Here is a 24,003-nt window from a genome sequence, read left to right on the forward strand (position 1 = left end):
GATGGGAAAATTATATCTGTAACTGTTAAGAACTCTATCTGTTATTGGGGCAGTTAGAGGGAGCATAAATGGGCAGAAGGTTTGGGTATGAATGCACTCTGATATGATATCAAGAACAAAAACATTAAGGATTGGGAGCAGAGGAAAATAGGTAAAATAGGACAAATTAGATAACCTGAAGAGAGTGAAACAATAAAGTGAAAGAAGGGAGGGGGATGACCATTGTCTGAATTTTAATCTCATCAATTTTGGTTCAAAGAGGGAATAACATAATCACTCAGTTGGGTATAGAATTTTATCTTACCTTATGAGAAAATAAGAGTGGAAAAGGAAAGAAATAGGAGGTGTTGGATGGAACAGAAGGCAGAAACACTGGGAGAAAGAAGTAAGAGAAGAGAGAAGGGGGGATAGAAGGGAGAGAAGATTGAGAACATGGAGGGTAGAAACAAAATATTCCTAAGGAGGGATAGGTATATACAGGAGAGAAAATAGAATGGAGAGAAATACAAAGTTGGTAATCATAACTATGAATGTGTTTTTATGTTCCCATGAAATGGAAGCAAAAAGCAGAGTGGATTAAAAAATATAATCCTATAACATGTTGTTTACAAGAAACACATTTGAAACAGACACACACAGACTAAAGGTAAAATGCTGAAGCAGAATTCATTTCCTTCAGTCTTCGGGGAAAAAAAAGCAGGGGTAGCAATTCTGATCTGAGATAAAGCAAAAATATAAATAGATCTAATTAAAATATATAAGGAAGGAAACTACATCTTGTTATAGACAATGAAGTAGTAACAATATGAAATGTAAATGCACCAAGTGGTAGTAGAGCATCCAAATTCTTAAAAAATAAGTTAAGCCAACTTACACGAAGAAATAGGAAAACTATACTATATTATACTACACACACACACACACACACACACACACACACACACACACACAAACTATATATCTATATCTATCTATCTAAATAGATAGATAGATATAGATATAGATATAGATATAGATATAGATATAGATATAGATATAGATATAGATATAGATATATACACCTCAATATCCCCATCTCAGAATTAGATAAATCTAACACCAAAAAAAAAAAAAAGAAACAAACAAAGAAACTAGGGAGATTAATAGAATCCAAGAAAACATACATATCATAGAACTCTGGAGAAAACAGAATAGGGACAGAAATGAATATATCTTTTTCTCAGCAGTACATGGCACCAACATAAAAATTGACCATTTATTAGGTAATTAAAATATAACAATTGCAGAAAGGCAGAAATAGCAAATGCTTCCTTTTCAGACCACGATGCAATAAAAATTATATTCAATAGAGAACTAGGAAAAGATAGGCTAAATACCAATTGGAAATTAACTAATATAATTCTAATGAATAAGTGGGTCACACATATGCAAAGATGTTTTGGGCAGCCTTTTTTGTAGTGGCAAGAAACTGGAAACTGAGTGGATATCCATCATTTGCAGAATGGCTGAATAAGTTATGGTATATGAATGTTATGGAATATTATTGTCCTATAAGAAATGATCAGCAAGATAATTTCAAAGAGGCCTGGAGAGACTGGCATAAACTGATGCTAAGTGAAATGAGCAGAATCGGGAGATCATTGTACACAGAAACAGCAAGATAATGTAATAATCAATTCTGATGGGCATGGCTCTATCTACAGAAGACTGTGGCAACAGAATGTGAATCACAACATAGCATTTTTACTCTTTTTTTGTTTGCTTGCATTTAATTTTCTTCCTCATTGTTTTCCCTGTTTGATCTGACTTTCTTGTGCAACACAATAATTGTAGAATTATGTATAGAAGAATAGAACATGTTTAATATATTGGATTATTTGACATCTAAAGGAGGGGATAGGGGGAAGGGGAGGAAATTTGGAACACAATGTTTTATGAGGGTCAATGTTAGAAAATTATCCATGCCTATGTTTTGAAAATAAAAACCTTAATAAAAAATACAGTGAAAAAAACAATGAGTTGGTCAAACAAAAAATCATAAAAACAAGCAATAATTTCATCCAAGAGAATGATAATGAGGCAGCCTACCAAAACCTATGGGATGCAGCCAAAGCCATTCTTATGGAAAATTTTATATCTGTAAATGATTATGTGAATAAAATAGACAATGAGGAGATCAATGAATTGGGCATACAACTTAAAAAGCTAGAAAAAGAACAAGTTAAAAAATTCCAATTAAATACCAAATTAGAAATTCTGAAACTCAAAGGAGAGATTAATAAAACTGAAACTGAGAAAACTATTGAACTAATAAAATAAAAGTAAGGATTGGTTTTATGAAAAAAGCAACAAAATTGATCAACTTTTGGTTAATTTGATTGGAAAAAGGAAAGAAAAAAGGCAAATTACCAACATCAAAAATGAAAATGGTGAGCATACCACCAATAAAAAAAAAAAATTAGAACAATAATTAGGAGCTATTTTGCCTAACCATATGCAAACAAATCTGACAATATAGTTAAATATAGTTAAAATGGATGAATATTCACAAAAATATAAATTTCCCAGATTAACAGAAGAGAAATTAATTACTTAAATGGTACCATTTTAGAAAAAGAAATTGAACAAGCCATCAATGAACTATGTAAGAAAAAATCTCCAGGAACACTTGGATTTACAAATGAATTCTACCAAACATTTAAAAAACAATGTATTCCAATACTATGTAAACTATTTGAAAAAATAGGGAAAGAAGGACTCTTACCAAATTCCTTTTATGACACAGATATGGTACTGATACCAAAACCAGGTAGGGTCAAAACAGAAAAAGAAAATTATATACACGGATCTCCCTAATGAATATTGATGAAAAAAAATTTTTAGGCAATTGGGGTTAAGTGACTTGCCCAGGGTCACACAGGCAGGAAGTGTTAAGTGTCTGAGACCAGATTTGAACTTGGGTCCTCCTGACTTCAGGGCTGGTGTTCTATCCACTGCACCACCAGCCTTCCCTGATGAAAAAATCTTAAATAAAATATTAGCAGAGATTATAGCAAGTTATTCTCAAGGTAATACACCATGACCAAGTAGGATTTATACCAGGAATGTAGGGCTGGTTCAATATTAGGAAAATTATTAGCATGATTGTCTTCATCAATAACCAAATTAACAAAAACCATATGATCATCTTAATAGATGCAAAAAAGCATTTGATAAAAATCCAACACCCATTCATATTAAAAACATTTGTGAGTATAGGAATAAATGGAATTTTCCCTAGAATTATCAGTAGGATCTATTAAAAACCATCAGCAAGGATCATATGTAATAGGGAAAAACTAAAATCATTCCCAAAATCATCAGGGGTGAAACAAGATTGCCCACTATCACCATTATTGTTCAACATTGTATTAGAAATACATTGGCAATAAGAGAAGAAAAAGAGATTAAAGGAATTAAAGTAATGAGGAAACCAAATTATTACTCTTTGCAGATGATATGATGCTATATTTAGAGAACCGACTAAAAAACTACAAGAAACAATTCACAACTTCGGCAAAGTTGCAGGATACAAGATAAATACACATAAATTATCAGCATTTTTATATATTATTAATGAAGTCCAGCAGCAAAAAATACAAAGAGAAATTCCATTTAAAATAACTGTTGATAGTATAAATTATTTGGAAATCTATCTGCCAAGGGAAAGTCAGGAACTATATGAACACAACTACAAAACACTTTCTACACAAATAAAATCAGATCTAATCAGCTGGAAAAATATCAAGTGCTCATTGTTAGGCCGAGCAATTATAATAAAAATGACTATACTAATTAAATTAACCTAGTTATTTAGTGCCATACCAATCAAACTTCCAAGAAATTATTTTACAGATCTAGAAAAAAATAATAACCAAGTTCATCTGGAAGAACAAAATGTCAAGAATTTCAAGGGAGTTAATGAAAAAAGTGCAAATGAAGGTGGCCTAGCTGTACCAGACTTAAAACTATATTATTATTTTTATTAAAGCTCTTTATTTATAAAACATATGAATGGGCAATTTTTCAACACTGATCCTTGCAAAACCCTTTGTTTCAAATTTTCCTCTCCTTCCCTCCACCCCCTCCCCTAGATAGCAGTTAGTCCAATACATGTAAAATGTGTTAAAATATATGTTAAATCCAATATATATATTTTATATATATATATGTATATATATGTATATATATACATATATATATATATATATATATACATACACACTTATCTTGCTGCACAAGAAAAATCAGATCAAGAAGGAAGAAAAAAAACTGAGAAAAAAAATCATCCTGTTGGTCATTTCTTACATAATAATAATAATATTCCATAGCATTCATAAACCATAATTTATTCAGCCATTCTCCAATCGATAAGCATCCACTCAGTTTCCCATTTCTTGAAACTTCATAAAGGAATGCCACAAATATTTTTGCACATGTAGATCCCTTTCCCTCCTTTAAGATCTCTTTGGAATATACGCCCAATAGAAACACTGCTGGGTCAAAGGGTATGCACAGTTTGATAACTCTTTGGGCATAGTTCCAAATTGCTCTTCAGAATGGTTGGATCACTTCACAACTCCACCAACAATTTATCAGTGTTCCAGTTTTCCCACATTCCCTTCAACATTTGTCATTATCTTTTCCCTTCATCTTAACTAATCTCAAAAGTGTGTAATGGTACCTCAGAGTTCCCTTAATTTGCATTTCTCTGGTAAATAGTAATTTAGAGCACCTTTTCATATGACTGTAAATGACTAAAAAATAAGTTCTTTATAATATTATAAAGCAGCAGTCATCAAAACCATTTGATACTGACTAAGAAATAAAACAGTTGATCAGTGGAATAGGTTAGATTCACAGGACAAAATAGTCAATAACTATAGCAATCTAGTGTTTGACAAATCCAAAACCCCCAGCTTTTTGGATAAGAATTCACTATTTGACAAAAACTGCTGGGGAAATTGGAAACTAGTATGGCAGAAACTAGGTATTGACACTGTATACCAAGATAAGGTCAAAATGGGTTCATGATCTAGACATAAAGAATGAGATTATAAATAAACTAGAAAACATAGGATAGTTTACCTCTCAGAACTGTGGAGGTGAAAAGAATTTGTGACCAAAGAAGAAGTAGAGATCATTATTGATCACAAAACAGATAATTTTTATTATATTAAGTTAAAAAGTTTTTATACAAACAAAACTAACACAAAAAATTAGAAGGGAAGCAATAAACTGAGAAAACATTTTTACATTCAAATGTTCTGATAAAAGTCTCATTTCCAAATTATATAGAGAATAGACTCAAACTCATAAGAAATCAAGCCATTCTCCAATTGCTAAATGGTCAAAAGATATGAACAGACAATTTTCAGATGAAGAAATTGAAACTATTTCTAATCATATGAGAAGGTGCTCTAAATCACTATTGATAAGAGAAATGCAAACTAAGACAACTCTTAGATACCTGTACATACCTCTAGATTGTCTAAGATGAAAGGAAAAGACAATGATGAATATTGGAGGGGATGTGGGAAAAATGAAACACCAATACATTGTTGGTGGAGTTGTGAATGAATCTAACCATTCTGGAGGGGCGGAGGCAAGATGGCGGAAAATCTAACCATTCTGGAGAGCAATTTGGAATTATGCCCAAAAAGTTATCAAACTGTACATACCCTTTGATTTAGTAGTGTTACTACTGGGCTTATATCCCAAAGAGATACTAAAGAAGGGAAAGGGACCTATATGTGCCAAAATGTTTGTGGCAGCCCTTTTTGTAGTAGCTAGAAACTGGAAATTGAATGGATGCCCATCAATTGGAGAATGTTTGGGTAAACTGTGGTATATGAATGTTATGGAATATTTTTCTGTAAGATATGACCAGCAGGTTAAATACAGAGAGGCTTGGAAAGACTTACATGAACTGATGCTGAGTGAAATGAGCAGAACTAGATCATTATACACTTCAACAACAATATTGTATGAGGATGTATTCTGATGGAAGTGGATATCTTCAACAAAGAAAAGATCTAATTCAGTTCCAATTGATCAATGATGGACAGAATCAGCTACACCTGGAGAAGGAATACTGGGAAATGAATGTGGACTACTTGCATTTTCGTTTTTCTTCCCAGGTTGCTTTTACCTTCTGAATCCAATTCTTCTTATGCAACAAGAGAATTGTACAGTTCTGCACACATATATTGTATCTAGGACATACTATAACATTTAACATGTATAAGACTGCCTACCATTTGGAGGGGGGATTGAGGGAGGGAAAGGAAAAGTCAGAACCAAAGTGAGTACAAGGGATAATGTTGTAAAAAATTATCCATGCATATGTTCTATCAATAAGAAAGTTATGTTTTTAAAAAAAATAATGAAATGTAAGATTTCGGAAAAAATTAGAACTGAACAAATAGAAATGAATGATTCATTGAGACATCAAGAATCAGTCAAGCAAAACCAAAAAAATGAAAAAAATAGAAAAAATGTTAAATATCTACTTGGAAAAAACAACAGACCTGCAAAATAGATCTAGGAGAGATAATCTAAGGATTATTGGACTTTCTGAAAATTATGATGAAAAAAAGAGCCTAGACAATATTTTACAGGAAATCATTAAAGAGAACTGCCCAGAGGTAACAGAACCAGAAAGGAAAATAGACATTTAAAGAATTCATCAATCACCTTCTGAAAGAGACCACAAAATAAAAATTTCAAGGAATATTGTGGCTAAATTTCAGAACTATCAGACTGTTTTGTGTCAGAACTTGAAAAAAGGTGCTAAATTAGTGGAATTGATAGAGACAATGGTTATTTAGCATGGTGCTTAACAGTTCTCTAGTTCAGTACATTTACTTAGTACATACTATAGTTCTACAAGAGTCACACTTTTGATAAGAGACCATATAAGCTCGGACAAGCTCAGCCAGAATGAGAATGAGTGAATACCAGAGAAGTGGTGGCAGGCTGTCCTCCTTCGTTTCTCCACTGAAACCAAGATCCAGAAGGCCTCCAGAAAAATTAGCCCAGTTCCAAGTGAAGGAGACAAGACTTTGAAGGAGACAAAAAAGGGATTTGGATTTTAACTCTTGGCTGAATTTGTGGTGATTACTGAATTGAAATGAAGACTATTCCCAGAGAACCCCAAGAAAACCCCAACAAGAGAAGATCACATTTTAAAGAGAATATTACATCAGACTAAGGAAAAATATTACAAGCAGCCAGAAAAAAAAAAGAAACAATTCAAATACCGAGGAGCCACAATAAGGATCACTCAGGATCTAGCAGCTTCCACATTAAAAGATTGAAGGGCCTGGAATCTGATATTCTGAAAGGTGAAAAAACTTGGAATGCAGCCAAGAATAAACTACCCAGCTAAGCTGATCATTTTCTTCCAGGGAAGAAGATGGACATTCAATGAAACAGGTGAATTCCATTTATTCCTAATGGAAAAAAAAAAGAGATAAACAAAAAATTTGACCTCCAAATATAGGACTCAAGGGCAGCATAAAAGATAAAAAGAACTCTTGAGAACTGTATTTCTGTTAAAGGCATACATGAAAAGGACTTGTATAATTTGATTTTGCTGTTATAATACAAAAAAAAAAAGGAATTAGAAGTACAAAGGGGATTGTAACAGAAAAAGGGAAAAGGGAAGATAAAAAGAGTGAAATTACATCCCACAAAGAGGCAAATCATATCTGAGGGAATTAAGGGAGGGCGAGGAATGTTACTCTCATCAGATTTGGCCCAAAGAGAAAATGTTAAACATATTTGGTTCACAGAGAAATTTCTCTCACCTGATTAAAAAGTGGAAGAGGAAAAGGGAAAAGGAAAAAAGTAGGTTAAAGAGAAGGGAATATAGAATAAAAAAGTATAAGAAAAAGGAAGGAACTCCAAAGGGGTGGGAAGGATTCTAAAGAGGGAGAGCTGTGTGAGGTAAGTAGAGCCCATAAGTTTAATACTGGGGAAGGGGGGAAAGGGATAAAGAAAAAGAAAAGCATAATCTGGAGATAATAAGATGGCAGGAAATATAGAATTAGTAGTTTTAACCATAAATGTGAATGGGATGAAATCTCCCATAAAGTGGAGGCAAATAGCAGACTGGATCAAAAGCCAAAATTCTACAATATGTTGTTTAAAGGAAACACATTTAAAGCGGGGTGATACATACAGAGAAAGGTAAAAGGCTAGAGGAGAATCTATTATGCTTTGGGTGAAGTAAAAAAAAGCAGGGGTAGCCAAACTTATCTCAGATCAAGCAAAAGCAAAAACTGATTTAATTAAAAGAGATAAGGAAGAAAACTATGTCTTGCTAAAGGGTAGCATAGACAATGAAGCAATATCAATACTAAACATATATGCACCAAGTAGTATAGCATCTAAATTCCTAAAGAAGTTAAGAGAGTTACAAGAAGAAATAGACAGCAAAACTATAATAGTGGGAGATGTTAACCTTGTATACTCAGAATTAGATAAATCAAACCACAAAACAAATAAGAAAATTAAAGAGGTAAATAGAATATTAGAAAAATTAAGTATGATAGATGGAGACAGAAAGGAGAACACTTTCTTCTCAGCAGTTCAAGGAACCTATATAAAAATTGACCATAAATTAGAACATAAAGACCTCAAAATTAAATGCAGAAAGGTAGAAATAGTAAATGCATTATTTTTAGATCACAATGCAATAAAAACTACATTCAACAAAAAGTTAGGGGTAAATAGACCAAAAAGTAATTGGAAACTAAATAATCCCATCCTAATGAATGAATGGTGAAACAGCAAAACATAGACACGATAATTTCAGCCAAGAAAATGACAACAGTGAGACAACATACCAAAACTTGTGGGATGAAGCCAAAGTGGTAGTAAGGGGAAATTTTATATCTTTAGAGGCTTACTTACATAAAATAGAGAAAAGACAAGGTCAATGAATTGGGCTTTCAATAAAAAAAAAAAAACTAGAAAAAAGCCAATTAAAAACCCCCAGTTAAACACTAAACTTGAAATTCTGAAAATAGGAGAGATTAATAAAATTGAAAGAAAAAAAAAAACAAAAACAAAAACAAAAATCTTGAATTAATAAATAAAACTAAGAGTTGGTTCTATGAAAAAACAAACAAAATAGATAAATCCTTAGTAAATTTGATTAGAAAGAAGAAAGAGGAAAATCAAATTGTTAGTCTTAAAAATGAAAAGGGAGAACTCTCCACCAAGGAAGAGGAAATTAGAGCAATAATAAGTTGTTACTTTGCCCAACTTTATGCCAATAAATTTGATGACCTAAGTGAAATGAATGACTACCTCAAAAATATAGGCTTCCCAGATTAACAAAGGAAGAGGTAAATTGCTTAAACAGTCCCGTTTCAGAAAAAGAAATAGAATAAGCTGTAAATCAATTCCCTAAGAAAAAATCCCTAGGACCAGATGGATTTACATGTGAATTCTACCAAACACATAAAGAACAATTAGCCCCAATGCTATACAAACTATTTGAAAAAATAGGGAATGCAGGAGTCCTACCAAATTCCTTTTATGACACAGATATGGTACTGATACCTAAACCAGCTAGATTCAAAACAGAGAAAGAAAATTATACACCAATCTCCCTAATGAATATTGATGTGAAAATCTTAAGTCAAATATTAGCAAAAAAGACTACAGAAAATCATCCCCAAGATAATACATCATGACCAAGTAGGATTTATACCAGGAATGCAGGCCTGGTTCAATATTAAGGAAAACTATTAATATAATTGACCATATTAATAACCAAATTAACAAAAACCATATGATCATCTCAGCAGATGCATAAAAAGCCTTTGATAAAATCCAACATCCATTCCTATTAAAAACACTTGAGAGTATAGTAATAAATAGCCTTTTCCTTAAAATAATCAGTAGCATCTATTTAAAACCATCAGTCAGCATCATATGTAATCGGGATAAACTAGAACTATTCCCAATAAGATCAGGAGGGAAACAAGGTTGCCCACTATCACCATTACTATTTAATATTGTATTAGAAATGCTAGCTTTGGCAATAAGACTTGACAAAGAGATTAAAGGAATTAGTGAAGGTAATGAGAAAACCAAATTATCACTCTTTGCTGATGATATGATGCTGTACTTAGAGAACCCCAGAGATTATACTAAAAAGCTATTAGAAATAATCCACACCTTTAGCTAAGTTTCAGGATACAAAATAAACCCAAATAAGTCATCAGCATTTTAACATATCACTAACAAAATCCAACACTTAGAGCTACAAAGAGAAATTCCATTTCAACTTTACCAATAGTATAAAATATTTAGGAGTTTATCTGCCAAGGGAAAATCAGGAACTATATGAGCAAAATTATAAAACACTTTTCACACAACAAAGTCAGATCTAAACAATTGGAAAAATATTAAGTGCTCTTAAGCTGAGTGAATATAATAAAGATGACAATACTACCTAAACTAATCTCTATTTATTTAGTGCTATACCAATCAGACTCCTAAGAAACCATTTTACTGATCTAGAAAAATAACAACAAAATTCATCGGGAAGGACAAAAGGTCAAGACTTTAAAGGGAACTAATGAAAAAAAAAAATCACATGAAGGTGGCCTAGCTATACCAGATCTAAAATTATATTATAAAGCAATGGTCACCAAAATCACTTGGTATTGGCCAAAAAATTAGACTAGGTGATCAGTGGAATAGATTAGGTTCACAGGACAAAATAGTCAATAACTTTAATAATCTGGTGTTTGACAAACCCAAAGACCCCAGCTTTTTGGATAAGAATTCACTATTTGACAAAAACTGCTGGGAAAGCTGAAAACTAGTATGGCAGAAATTAGGCATTGATTCACACTTAACACTGTACACCAAGATAAAGTCAAAATGGGTTCATGATCTAGGCATAAAGATTTAGATTATAAATAAATTAGAAGAACATAGGATATTTTACCTCTTAGACCTGTGGAGAAGGAATTTGTGACCAAAGAAGAACTAGAGATCATTATTGATCACAAAACAGAAAAATGTGATTATATCAAATTGAAAAGTTTTTGTACAAACAAAACTAATGCAGTCAAGATTAGAAGGGAAACAATAAGCTGGGAAAACATTTTTACAGTCAAAGATTCTGATAAAGGCTTTATTTCTAAAATATGTAGAGAATTGATTCTAATTTATAAGAAAACAAACCATTCTCCAATTCAAAAATGGTCAAAGGATATGCACAGATAATTTTCCGATGAAGAAATTGAAACTCTTTCTAGCCATATGAAAAGATGCTCCAAGTCATTATTAATCAAAGAAATGCAAATTAAGACAACTCTGAGATATCACTACATACTTCTAAGATTGGCTAGGATGACAGGAAAAGATAATGCTGAATGTTGGAGGGGATGTGAAAAAACTGGAACGCTGATACATTGATGGTGGAATTGTGAATGCATCCAGCCATTCTGGAGAGCAATTTGGAACTATGCTCAAAAAATTATCAAACTCTTTATATTCTTTGATCCAGCAGTGTTACTGCTTGGCTTACATGCCAAAGAGATCTTAAAGAAGGGAAAGGGATCCTTGTCTCACTGTGCAAAAATATTTGTGGTGGCCCTTTTTGTAGTGGCTAGAAACTGGAAATTGAAAGGATGCCCATCAGTTGGAGAATGGCTGAATACATTGTGGTATATGAATGTTATAGAATATTATTGTTCTGTAAGAAATGACCAGCAGGATTATTTCAGAAAGGCCTGGAGAGACTTAAATGAACTGATACTGAGAGAAATGAGCAGGACCAGATCATTATATATTTCAACAACAATACTATATGATGATCAATTCTGATGGATATGGTTCTCTTCAACTATGCGTTGAACCAAATCAATTCCATTTGTTTAATAATGAAGAGGAACAGCTACACCCAGCAAAAGAATTGTGGGAAATGTGTGTGAACCACAACCTAGCATTTTGCACTTTTTGCACTAGGTTTTTGTCTGCTTGCATTTTTGATTTCCTTCTCAGGTTAATTTTACCTTATTTCTAAGTTTGATTTTTCTTGTCCAGCAAAATCACTGCATGGATATATATACATATATTGTATTTAACATATACTTTAACATATTTAATATGTATTGGACTACCTGCCATCTAGGGGAGGGGGTGGGGGGAAGGAGAGGAAAAGTTGGAACAGAAGTTTTTCCAAGGGTCAATGCTGAAAAATTACTTATGCATATAACTTGTAAATAAAAAGCTATAAAAATATATCTCAATTATATATCTTTATATTAAAAATTCTCAACTATGTATTTAAAAAAAAGAAGGGAAAGAGATCATGTGGAAAAATGTTTGTGTCAGCCCTTTTCGTAGTGGCCAGAAACTGGAAACTAAGTGGATGCCCATCAATTGGAGAATGGCTGAATAAATTGTGGTATATGAATGTTATAGAATATTATTGCTCTGTAAGAAATGACCAGCGGGATGATTTCAGAGAGGCCTGGAGAAACTTACATGAATTGATGCTGAGTGAAATGAGCAGAAGGAGATCATTATACATGGCAACAAGAAGATTGTATGATGATCACTTCTGATGGATGTGGCTCTCTTCAACAATGAGATGATTCAAACCACTTCCAATTGTTCAATAATGAAGAGAGCCATCTACTCCCAGAGAGAGAACCGAGGGAACTGAGTGTGGACTACAGCACAGCATTCTCACTCTCTGTTGTTGTTTGCTTGCATTTTGTTTTCTTTCTCAGTTTTATTCCTGTTTTATCTGATTTTCTTGTGCAGTAAGATAATTGTATAAATATGTATGCATATATTGGATGTAGCAAAATAAAGTTCTTAGTTCAGCCAAAAAAAGAAGTCCTGAGAAAATCCAACTCACTTCCAGTTGATCAATGATGGACAGAAACAACTACATCCAGAGAAGGAACACTGGGAAGTGAATGTAAATTGTTAGCACTACTGTCTATCTACCCAGGTTACTTATCCTTTGGAATCTAATACTTAATGTGCAACAAGAAAATGGTATTTACACACATATATTATATGTAGGTTATATTGTAACATATGTAAAATGTATGGGATTGCCTGTCATCAAGGGGAGGGAATAGAGGGAGGGAGGCGATAATTTGGAAAAATGAATACAAGGGATAATATTTTAAAAATTACTCATGCATATATACTGTGAAAAAAATTATAAATAAAAAAAAAAGAAGTCCTGTTAAATTCCTTCCATGACACAACTATAGTACTGATACGTAAACCAGGAAGAGCCCAGAGACAGAAAATTAGAAACAATCTCACAAATAAATATTGATGCAAAAATTTAAATAAAATATTATTAAAGAGGTTACAATAACTTATCAGCAAAATATTATTTTATTACCAAGTGTGATTTATGCCAAGAATACATGGCTGTTTCAATGTCAGGAAAACTATGACCATAATTGCATCAATAGCTAAACTAACAGAAATCATATGATAATCTCAATAGATGCAGAAAAAAGCTTTTCCCAAAATACAGGACTCATCCCTATTAGAAACACTAGAGAAAGTGGGCATAAAGGGAGTTTTCCTCAAAATGATAAGCAGCATCAATTTAAAACCATCAGCAGGAATGACTTCTAATGGACAGAAGCTGGGTGCATTCCTAGTAAGATCAAAGGTAAAACAAGGATGCCCATTATCACCTCTATTATTCAATATTATATTACAAATCTTGGCTTTAGCAATAAGAAAAGAGACAGAAAGTAATTATAACAGGCAATAAAGAGATAAGACGATCACTCGTGGCAAATGATATGATGATGTACTTAGAGAATCCTAGAGAATCATCTAAATGATGCAGAATGGAAATGGCACCTTGCCTTTCTGACAGATGTAACAGAGCTACTCAACAATTTCAATATGCAACTTCAAGGAAAGGGGAAGCTCATCTGTGATATGCAATCACATGTCAAAGCATTTGAAGTAAAATTAGGCCTCCCAAACAAGTGAAGGAGGAAAACTTCTGCCATCTCTCCACAACTCAAAATCTGTTAGCAGAAAAGTCACTGATTGCATTGTCAAACAAAACATGTGTGGATTCATTGGAAAAACTGCAAAAGGAGTTCCAATTTAGATTTAAAGAGCTTCATCTCCATGAACAGGACATACAGCTTTTCTGTAATCCATTTTCTATTGATATTGAAAATGTGGATACAATTTACCAAATGGAACTGGCTGAACTGCAGAATTGTAACTCTTTGAAAGACGCATTCAAGTCAAGCAGCCTTCATAATTTCTATGCATCATTCCCCACTGAGACATATCCTCATCTCAGGATCCATACACTCAAAATGGCAACTATCTTTGGCAGCACTTATGTCTGTGAACAGACTTTTTCTAGAATGAAACATTTGAAATCTCCAACCACATCAAGACTAATGGATGCACATTTCCATCACTTAGTACAACTAGCAGTGACAAATATGGAAACAGACATTGACCATCTCATTAGCCAAAAGCAGACCCATAGTACCCATTGAAATAGTGGTAAGTTTGTTGATTTAACTTAACTTCATTTTAAATATTCTATTTGTACCCATTTTGTTTCTTCACTTCAAAATAAGATATATGCAGTGTGCATAGGAATTTGTTCATAATTTTTGTTTTTACTATAGTCTGGCCCTTCAACAGTCTGAGGGAGAGTGAACTGGCCCCCTATTTAAAAAGTTTGAGGACCACTGAGTTATAGTATATGTATGCTACGGAACATTGTTGTTCTATAAGAAACAATCAGCAGGATGATTTCAGAAATGTCTGGAGAAACTTATATGAACTGATGCTAAGTGAAGTGAGTAGAAGCAAAAAAACATTGTACACAGCAACAACATCATGTGATGACCAACTATGTTGGACTTGGCTCTGTTCAACAATGATTCAGGCTAATTCCAATACGCTGTAATGGAAAGAGCCATCTGCATCCAGATAAAGGACTGTAGGAACTGAATGTGGATCACAACATAGTATTTTCACCTTTTTATTGTTGTTGTTTGATTGCTTTTTTCTTCTTTATCATTTTTTTTCCTTTTTGATCCTATTATTCTTGTGTAGCATGATTATTGTGGAAATATTTATAAAAGAATTACACATATTTAACATATACTGGATTATTTGTTGTCTAGAGGAGGGGGAAGAGAGGGAGAAAAATTTGGAAGACAAGGTTTTTCAAGGGTGAGTGTTGATAATTATCTTTGCTTATATTTTGAAAATAAAAACCATTTATTAAATTTTTTTAAAGAAATACAGGTAAGCCGACTAGAGGAGTGAGGCTGCTCTTAGCACTAATTTTGTTCCTTTGATTCATAGCCAAATGCTCCAGCAGTGAGGCTGACAATGTCCTCTTTGGCAACCTCCTGTTCTCACTCCTGGTGAAAAAAAAAATTGGTTCAAGTCTTCTTTAGTAATTGCCCTAATGGCCTAATGAACTGGGTTTTTTTGCAAATTTTTCTCCTCCTCCTCCTATTCCTCTTCCTCCTCCTCCTCCTTCTCCTTTTCTTCTTCATCCTCCAGTCATCAAACTTAATTGGAATAAGCCTTTAAGGCAAATGCAAAGTGAGCCTCCACAAAAAGAACCTCCCTTAAGGTGCTGCTACTCACTAGAAATGTACATTTTTCTCAAAACCCATATAAAAGACTGGGCACTCTTTGCTCAGCACAGGCAAAATACATATGGAGACCCAAGCCTCCACTTCCTTACAAAAGGAAGGTATAAATGGATACCTGCCATTTTGAAATTGGTGTATCATAGGCATCTCAAACTCTTGTGTTGACAAGAATTTTTCTCAAACACATGCATTTCCTGTACATCTCTATTATTGTCAAGCCCCCACTACAGATGACATTAGAGCTTATCTTTCTTGGAATCAAAGGACACATTTCATTTTCTAGTCACCATTCATTTTCCCTCTCTTTCCAATTCCAAATCCATTGTTTTGTGATAATATGTACTTTACATTTTCTTGTGATTTTTAAAGTCTTTCCACTTTGTTTTAACACTTTTAATCCCAAGAAGCCATTTTTTTTGTCTCTCTTACTTTGTACATGTCCTTAGGCAAATCACTTCCCTTCTCAGGGGCCGAGTTTGCTCATATTTGAAAAAAGGAAAATGGTAGTTGTCCTAATGACCTTTTTTTATTAAACCTTTTTATTTGGGGAAGCTAGGTGGCCCAGTACATAGAGCACCAGCCCTGAAGTCAGGAGGACCTGAGTTTAAATCTGGTCTCAGACACTTTAAACTTCCTAGCTGTGTGATCTTAGGAAAGTCACTTAACCCTTGCTTAAGAAAAAAAAGAGCTTTTTATTTTCAAAACATATGCATGGATAATTTTTCAACATTGAAACATTTCAACATTGTATAGCCTTGTGTTTCAAGTTTTCCACTCCTTCCTCCCCTAGATAGCAAGCAATCCAGTATATGTTATACATGTTAAAATATATGTTAAATCCAATATATGTAAACATATTTATATGGTTCTTTTGTTGCACAAGAAAATCAGATCAAAAAGGGAAGAAAATGAGTAAGAAAACAAAATGCAAGCAAACAACATGAAAAAAGTAAGAATGTTATGTTGTTATCCACACTCCCACACTCAGTTCCCACAGGCCTCTCTCTGGATGTAGATGGCTCTCTTCTTTTTTTCTTTTCTTTTTTTTTTTTGCACACATGGGTCCCTTTCCCTACTTTAAGATCTTTTTGGGATACTAGCCCAGTTACTAACACTGCTGGGTCAAAGGATATCCACAGTTTGATAACTTTTTGAGCATAATTCCAAATCAGAATGTCCAGAATGGCTGGATGTATTCACCATTCCACCAACAATGTATCAGTGTCCCAGTTTTCCCACAGCCCCTCCAACATTCACCATTATTTTTTCCTGTCATCTTAGCATCTGACAGCTGTGTAGTAGTATCTCAGAGTTGCCTTAATTTGCATTTCTCTGATTAATGGAAATTTAGAGCATCTTTTCATATGACTAGAATTTTAGAAATTAGAAATTTCTTCATATGAAAATTGTCTGTTTACATCCCTTGGCCATTTATCAATTGGAGGCCTTTATCAGAACCATCAAATATGAAAATCTTTTCCCAATTTATTGCTTCCCCTCTAATCTTGTCTGCATTAGCTTTATTTGTACAAAATCTTTTTTTAATTTGATATAATCATAATTATCTGTGTTCAATTCTGACTTCCAGTTCTTTTTTGGACAAAAATTCCTTCTTTCTCCATAGATCTAAGAGGTAAACTATCTTTTATTCTTCTAATTTCCTTATAATATCACTCTATGTCCAAATCATGAACCCATTTTGATCTTATCTTGGTATATGATGTTAAGTGTGGATCAAACCCCAACATCCATACTAGTATCGCATTTTCCCAGCAGTTTTTATCAAATAGTAAGTTCTTATCCCAAAAGCTGGGGACTTTGGGTTTGTCAAATACTAGATTGCTATAGTTATTAACTATTTTGTTCTGTGATTCTAACCTATTCCATTGATCAACTACACTATTTTTTAGCCAATACCAAATGGTTTTGATGACCGCTGCTTTATAATATAGTTTTAGATCTGACCCAGCTAGGCTGCCTTTGTTGGCATTGTTTTCCATTAATTCCCTTTAAATTCTTAACCTTTGCCCTAATGACTGTACAGAATTATTTTTGAGGCTAATGCTTTGGCCATATGAAAGGGCTATGACAATAGTGTTATAGTTATGAATGTGGTTGAACCATAACTATGATTTCTACTTAGGCAGTTTGCTTCCTGATCTGAAATCTAGAGTTTTACAGACTTGAGGAACTGGGGATATAAGAACAAAGAGCTAAGATTTCCTCTGCTACAAAGATTAGAAAAAGAAAAACAGAGGTCCATTACAGAGTGGAAAACATTAAGATAATTTTAGGAAAGTCTGCTTTGGAGTTTGCTCTGTCCTCTAGGTTAGTGAGTTTTTCATCAGGTCCACATTACAGGAATAGAGGTTGGACATGATTTTTTGTTCACCGATGAAAACTGAGGCACTGAAAGATATAAGTGACTTATCTACAATCACACAGGTAGTAGCATCAGAAATGATTATGTCTTTAATATAGACTCTGACGTTGAGATGCAACAAAGTATGGGTTGATTCTCTGCTGCGTGTGTGAATTTTTGCCTAATAATTAATACCAAGAAGACACAGGTTCTCCATCAGAAGCAGAACACCATCGATATGTGTAACCATTGATTATAGCAAATGGAGAAATTTGAATGCTGTGAGTGAATTCACTTACCTTGTCACTAAATTTTCCATTTAGGAGACTCTGAGGGAAAATGTAGGAGAGAAGAACTGTTAAACAGCCTACTATATTGAAGATCTACAGAGCTATTGTGCCAGCCTCACAGTATGACTGTAAAACTTGCACAGTATACTAGTGCCATGCCAGGAAATTGAACCACTTCTATTTTTAATTGTCTTAGTAAGATTCTGAAGATCACCTGGTAAGATAAAGTTCTAGACAATGAGGTCTTTTCTTGAGCTGAACTGTCAAGTATTCATACAACTGCAGTGAGCATGACGGGCTGGTCATGTTGTTCAAGTGCCAGATGTATGTTTACCTGAAAGATTATTTAATAGAGAATTTACACAAAGCAGACAGTCACATGAAAATGAGAAGAAGTAATACAAGGACATTCTGAAGGTTTCTCGGAAGAACTTTGGGATAGATTTTGACACAAGGGAGACACATCCATCTACCATGTCATGCCCACACCAAAGAAGCTGCTGTGCTCTATGAGCAAAGAATTGCAATAGCTCAAAAGAAACATAACTCCAATTCTATATAAACTATTTGAAAAAGTATGGATTGAAGGAGTCCTACCAAATTACTTTTATGTCACAGACATGGTACTGATACCTAAACCAGGTAGCTTGAAAACAGAGAAAGTTTTAGACCAATCTCCCTAATGAATATTGATGCAAAAATCTTAAATCAAATATTAGCAAAAAGATTACAGAAAATCATCCCCAGGATAATAGACCATGACCAAGTAGGATTTATACCAGGAATGCAGGCCGGATTCAATATTAGGAATACTATTAGCATAATTGACTATGCCAATAACCAAATTAACAAAAACCATATGATCATCTCAATAGATGCAGAAAAAGCATTTGATAATATCCAACATCCATTCCTATTAAAAACACTTGAGAGTATAGGAATAAATGGACTTTTCCTTAAAATAATCAGGAGCATCTATTAAAAACTATCAGTAAGCATCATATGAAATGGGGATAACCTACCATTCCCAGTAAGATAAAGAGTGACACAAGGTTGCCCACTATCACCATTACTATTCAATATTGTATCATAAATGCTAGCTTCAGTAATAAGATTTGAGAATTAAATTAAAGGAATTAGAATAGATAATGAAGAAACCAAATTATCATGCTTTGCAGATGATATGATGTATTCTTAGAGAACCCCAGAGATTCTACTAAAAAGATATTGGAAATAGTCCACAACTTTAGCAAAGTTGCAGGATACAAAATAAACCCACATAAATCCTCAGCATTTTTATACATCATCAACAAAATCCAAGAGCAAGAGATACAAAGAGAAATTCCATTCAAAATAACTGTCAATAGCATAAAATATTTGGGAATCTATCTACCAAAGGAAAGTCAGGAATTATATGATCAAAATACAAAACACTTTCCACAAAAATAAAGTCAGATTTAAATAATTGGAAAAATATTAAGTGCTCTTGGATAGGCCAAGTGAATATAATAAAAATGACAATACTCCCTAAATTAATCTATTTATTTAGTTCTTTACCAATCAGACTCCCAAGAAACTATTTTAATGACCTAGAAAAAATAACAACAAAATTCATATGGAAGAACAAAATGTCGAGAATTTCAAGGGAATTAATGAAAAAAAAAAAATCAAATGAAGGCGGTCTAGCTGTACCTGACCTAAAACTATATTATAAAGTAGCAGTCACCAAAATCATTTGGTATTGGCAAAAAATAGATTAGTTGATCAGTAGTATAGGTTAGGGTCACAAGACAAAATAGTTAATAACTATAGCAATCTAGTGTTTGACAAACACAAAGATCCCAACTTTGGGGATAAGAATTCCTTATTTGACAAAAACTTCTGGAAAAACTGGAAATTAGTATGGCAGAAATTAGGGATGGACCCCAAATTAATACCATATACCAAGATAAAATCAAAATGGTTCCATGATTTAAGCATAAAGAATGAGATCATAAATAAATTAGAAGAACATAGGATAGTTTACCTCTCAGACTTGTGGAGGAGGAAGGAATTTGTGACCAAAGAAGAACTATAGATCATTATTGATCACAAAATAGAAATCTTTGATTACATCAAATTAAAAATCCTTTGTACAAACAAGATTAGAAGGGAAGCAACTGGTAAAATATTTTTACAGTTAAAGGTTTTGATAAACGACTCGATTCCAAGATATATAGAGAATTGACTCTAATTTACAAGAAATCAAGCCATTCTCCACTTGATAAATGGTCAAAGGATATGAACAGACAATTTTCAGATAATGAAATTGAAACTATTTCCACTCATATGAAAGTGTTCCAAATCATTATTGATCAAAGAAATGCAAATTAACTCTGAGATAACACTACACTCCTGTCAGATTGGCTAAGATGACAGGAAAAGATAATGCTGAATGTTGGAGGGGATGTGGGAAAACTGGGACACTGATGCATTGTTGGAGGAGTTGTGAATGAACCCAACCATTCTGGTGAGCAATTTGGAATTATGCCCAAAAAGTTATTACACTGTGCATACCCTTTGATCCAGCAGTGCTACTACTGGGCTTATATCCCAAAGAAATACTAAAGAGGGGAAAGGGACCTGTGTGTGCCAAAATGTTTGTAGCAGCTCTTTTCATAGTGGCTAGAAGCTGGAAAATGAATGGATGTCCATCAATTGGAGAATGGTTGGGTAAATTATGGTATAGGAATGTTATGGAATATTAATGTTCTGTAAGAAATGACCAGCAGGAGGAATACAGAGGGGCTTGAAGAGACTTACATGAACTGATGCTGAGTGAATTGAGCAGAACCAGGAGATCATTATACACTTCAAGCAATACTACATGAAAATATATATTCTGGTGGATGTGGATATCTTCAACAATTAGAAGATCCAATTCATTTCTAACTGATAAATGATGGACAGAATCAGCTATACCCAGGGAAAGAACACTGGGAAATGAATGTAGACTACCTGCATTTATGTTTTTCCTCCCAGATTATTTTTATCTTTCTGAATCCATTTTTTCTTGTGCAACAAGAGAACTGTATGGATTTGTACACATATACTGTATTGAAGATATCCTTTAACATGTTTAACTTGCATGAGACTGCCTGCCATCTAGGAGAGGAGGTGGATGGAGGGAAGGGAAAAATTGGAACAGAAGTGAGTGGAAGGGGCATGTTTTAAAATTATCCATGTATATGTTCTGTCAATAAAAAATTACAACATAAAAAAATCGGTGGGAGATCCAGAGTACCAAGAGAAATTTGAGAAGGGAGAAAACATTTGCAAGTCTTCAGCAAAGCTTTCCTGGAGGATGCCTCAGCTATTCTGGGGCTTTAAGGAAAGAAGGGACATCAGTTAATGCAGATGGAGGTTCAAGGATTCCAAGCATGGGAGTCTGTGTGAGTAAAGGATGGTGGTGGGAGAGGACAAGGAGAGAGGGAGTAGTTAAATGGGCCAATTCCAGCCAGGGCTAACAGGGGCAAGAAGCTGCTGCTCAGCAATGAAAAGGCAGTTAGTATCAGGGGCAAGCACAGGGACAGCAGGAAGAAATGGACACAGAGCAATGGCTTGAGAATCAGAGGGCTTGAGTTCACATTCTAACTGTCTATGACCTGGGAAGTGATATTTCCTGAAGCCTCAATTTCCTCATGTTTAAGATGAAGGGGTTGGGCTAGTTGATCTCCAAAGTCCCCTTGTTGTTATGACATTTTACTGTCCCTTCCAGATCTAACTCACATAATGTGGATATTCGCTATCCCATTCTCCCCCCAAAGGTAGTTGAAGGGGGTGAGGGGGCCGGGCAGGGGCCTAAAACCCAGTGCCTGTCCCTGGCTTCTTTATCCTGCTGCTGAGCCCCTCCCTGCATTGGAAAAAAACATCTCTTGTCTGTGGGGTCTTTGTTCTTATAAGGCCTGAAGCTTGTTTGGCTGAGCAGACCACTAGTTGCCATGGTAACTGGTCTGTCTCCAAGGATACTGCCACTGCTGAGTTGCTGACCCTCATGTCTGTTTTGTATGGGGATTGTGTTTTGTTCTCTAAGCTATAAGCAGAGGTAGGCTTCCTACCCCCATAGTTCTGGACAGCCAGGTAGGCACAAAAATACTTACTGAGGGCCCCAAAATAACAGAAGATATATGTGTGCACACCTAGATACATGTACTGAGGGAAATGGGCAAAGCCAGAGATAGACAGAGATTGAGGAATACAGAAACTGGACACTAAGAGGATATGGAAAGCAGCTGTGGCTGCAAGACTTGAATCAGGAGAAATAACCAAAGAGCCAATCATGATTCCATCTAAAATCCCAGGGCATCTCCTAGCCAGGTGCCAGCCTAAATCCATAACTGAAATCTTACCTTTCCCAAGGCAGTCTCTGAACTGTTCATGGCATGTTTTCATGTGTACAAAGCACTTTTCGTGGGCTTCATTTCATCCTACAAGACTCTTGGGAAGTAGAGAATCCGAGCATTATTTTCCATGTTCTAGATGCAGTTGAGGCACAAAGAATCATTTATGAGATGCTATCTGTGCAGTAGGCACAGTGCTAAGCTCTAGGAATAGAAGTCAAAGAGAGTCCTTGCCTTCCAGGAGCTTACATACTCATGGGGAAACTTAGCACCCCAGAAGAAGGTGTAAAGGAGAACATGGAGAGGAGAGGAGGGAAGGAGTTAGGGAGGAGGTGTGTGGGAGCATTATGGAAAAGGAAGTTGTGACTGAGAAGAATGAAGGCGTGGAAATGGCTGGCTTGGGCCCTTCCTTAAAGTGGAAGTACAAGCAGTAAATGATCAACCAAAGGAAGGAACTGCAGAGTGGAGGAATGTTCCAACGGAAAAGGTTGGTGATGGAGAAAGAAGTCCAGAGACCCACCAACAACAGTAGAATCATTTAGTCTCCCTCTATTGTACAAACAGGAAGGAGTACCTGTTAGATATTGATACATTTCAAGAATCTGATCTTTTTTGTGTGGATATAGTGAAAGAAAATCACTCCTTATTGAGCCAGCTTCAGCTTGCACTTCAGAAAGCTTACAAAGGATCTTAGAGCTGGAGTTAAAAGGACTCAGGGCTATGAAGTCCATCCCCCTCATATTCCAAGTGAGGTAAATGAAGCTCAGAAAGCGTAAGTGCTATATCCAAGTTACCACACCTGAGAGGCAAGATTTGTGCTTTCTACTGTATAATTGTGCCTCACAGGGATCCTTCCACCCTATACCCAGGATTTCCCCAAGGAATATAAAAACCTGGCATCTTTCTTGGTCTTCAAACAAATAAATAAAAATAAAAGACTCTAGATCCCAATAAGTGCAAAAGCACTGAAAACAGGACAAGGGGTTCTGGGGGTGGAGCCAAAATGGAGAAGTGAAATTAGGAAGCTTCTCAAACTTTCCCAGTTTACCTGGAAAACCACAAGAAACCAAGCCTCTGAACAGAGTTTGATAAAATGAAGTCACTCTCACTCAAGATAGATTGGAGGCACTTCACGATAGGTCGTTCTCACTGGGGTGAAAGAGGTAATCAGCCAAGATCATATGGTGTTTGGGAAAGCCAGTGAGAGGCTCTTAATCACAGCAGCTTATATCCTCAGTCCTGGCTCAATAGCAGAGCAGACCAGTGGA

This window comes from Sminthopsis crassicaudata, chromosome X (assembly GCF_048593235.1).
Source record: "Sminthopsis crassicaudata isolate SCR6 chromosome X, ASM4859323v1, whole genome shotgun sequence".
NCBI classification, from domain to species: domain Eukaryota; kingdom Metazoa; phylum Chordata; class Mammalia; order Dasyuromorphia; family Dasyuridae; genus Sminthopsis; species Sminthopsis crassicaudata.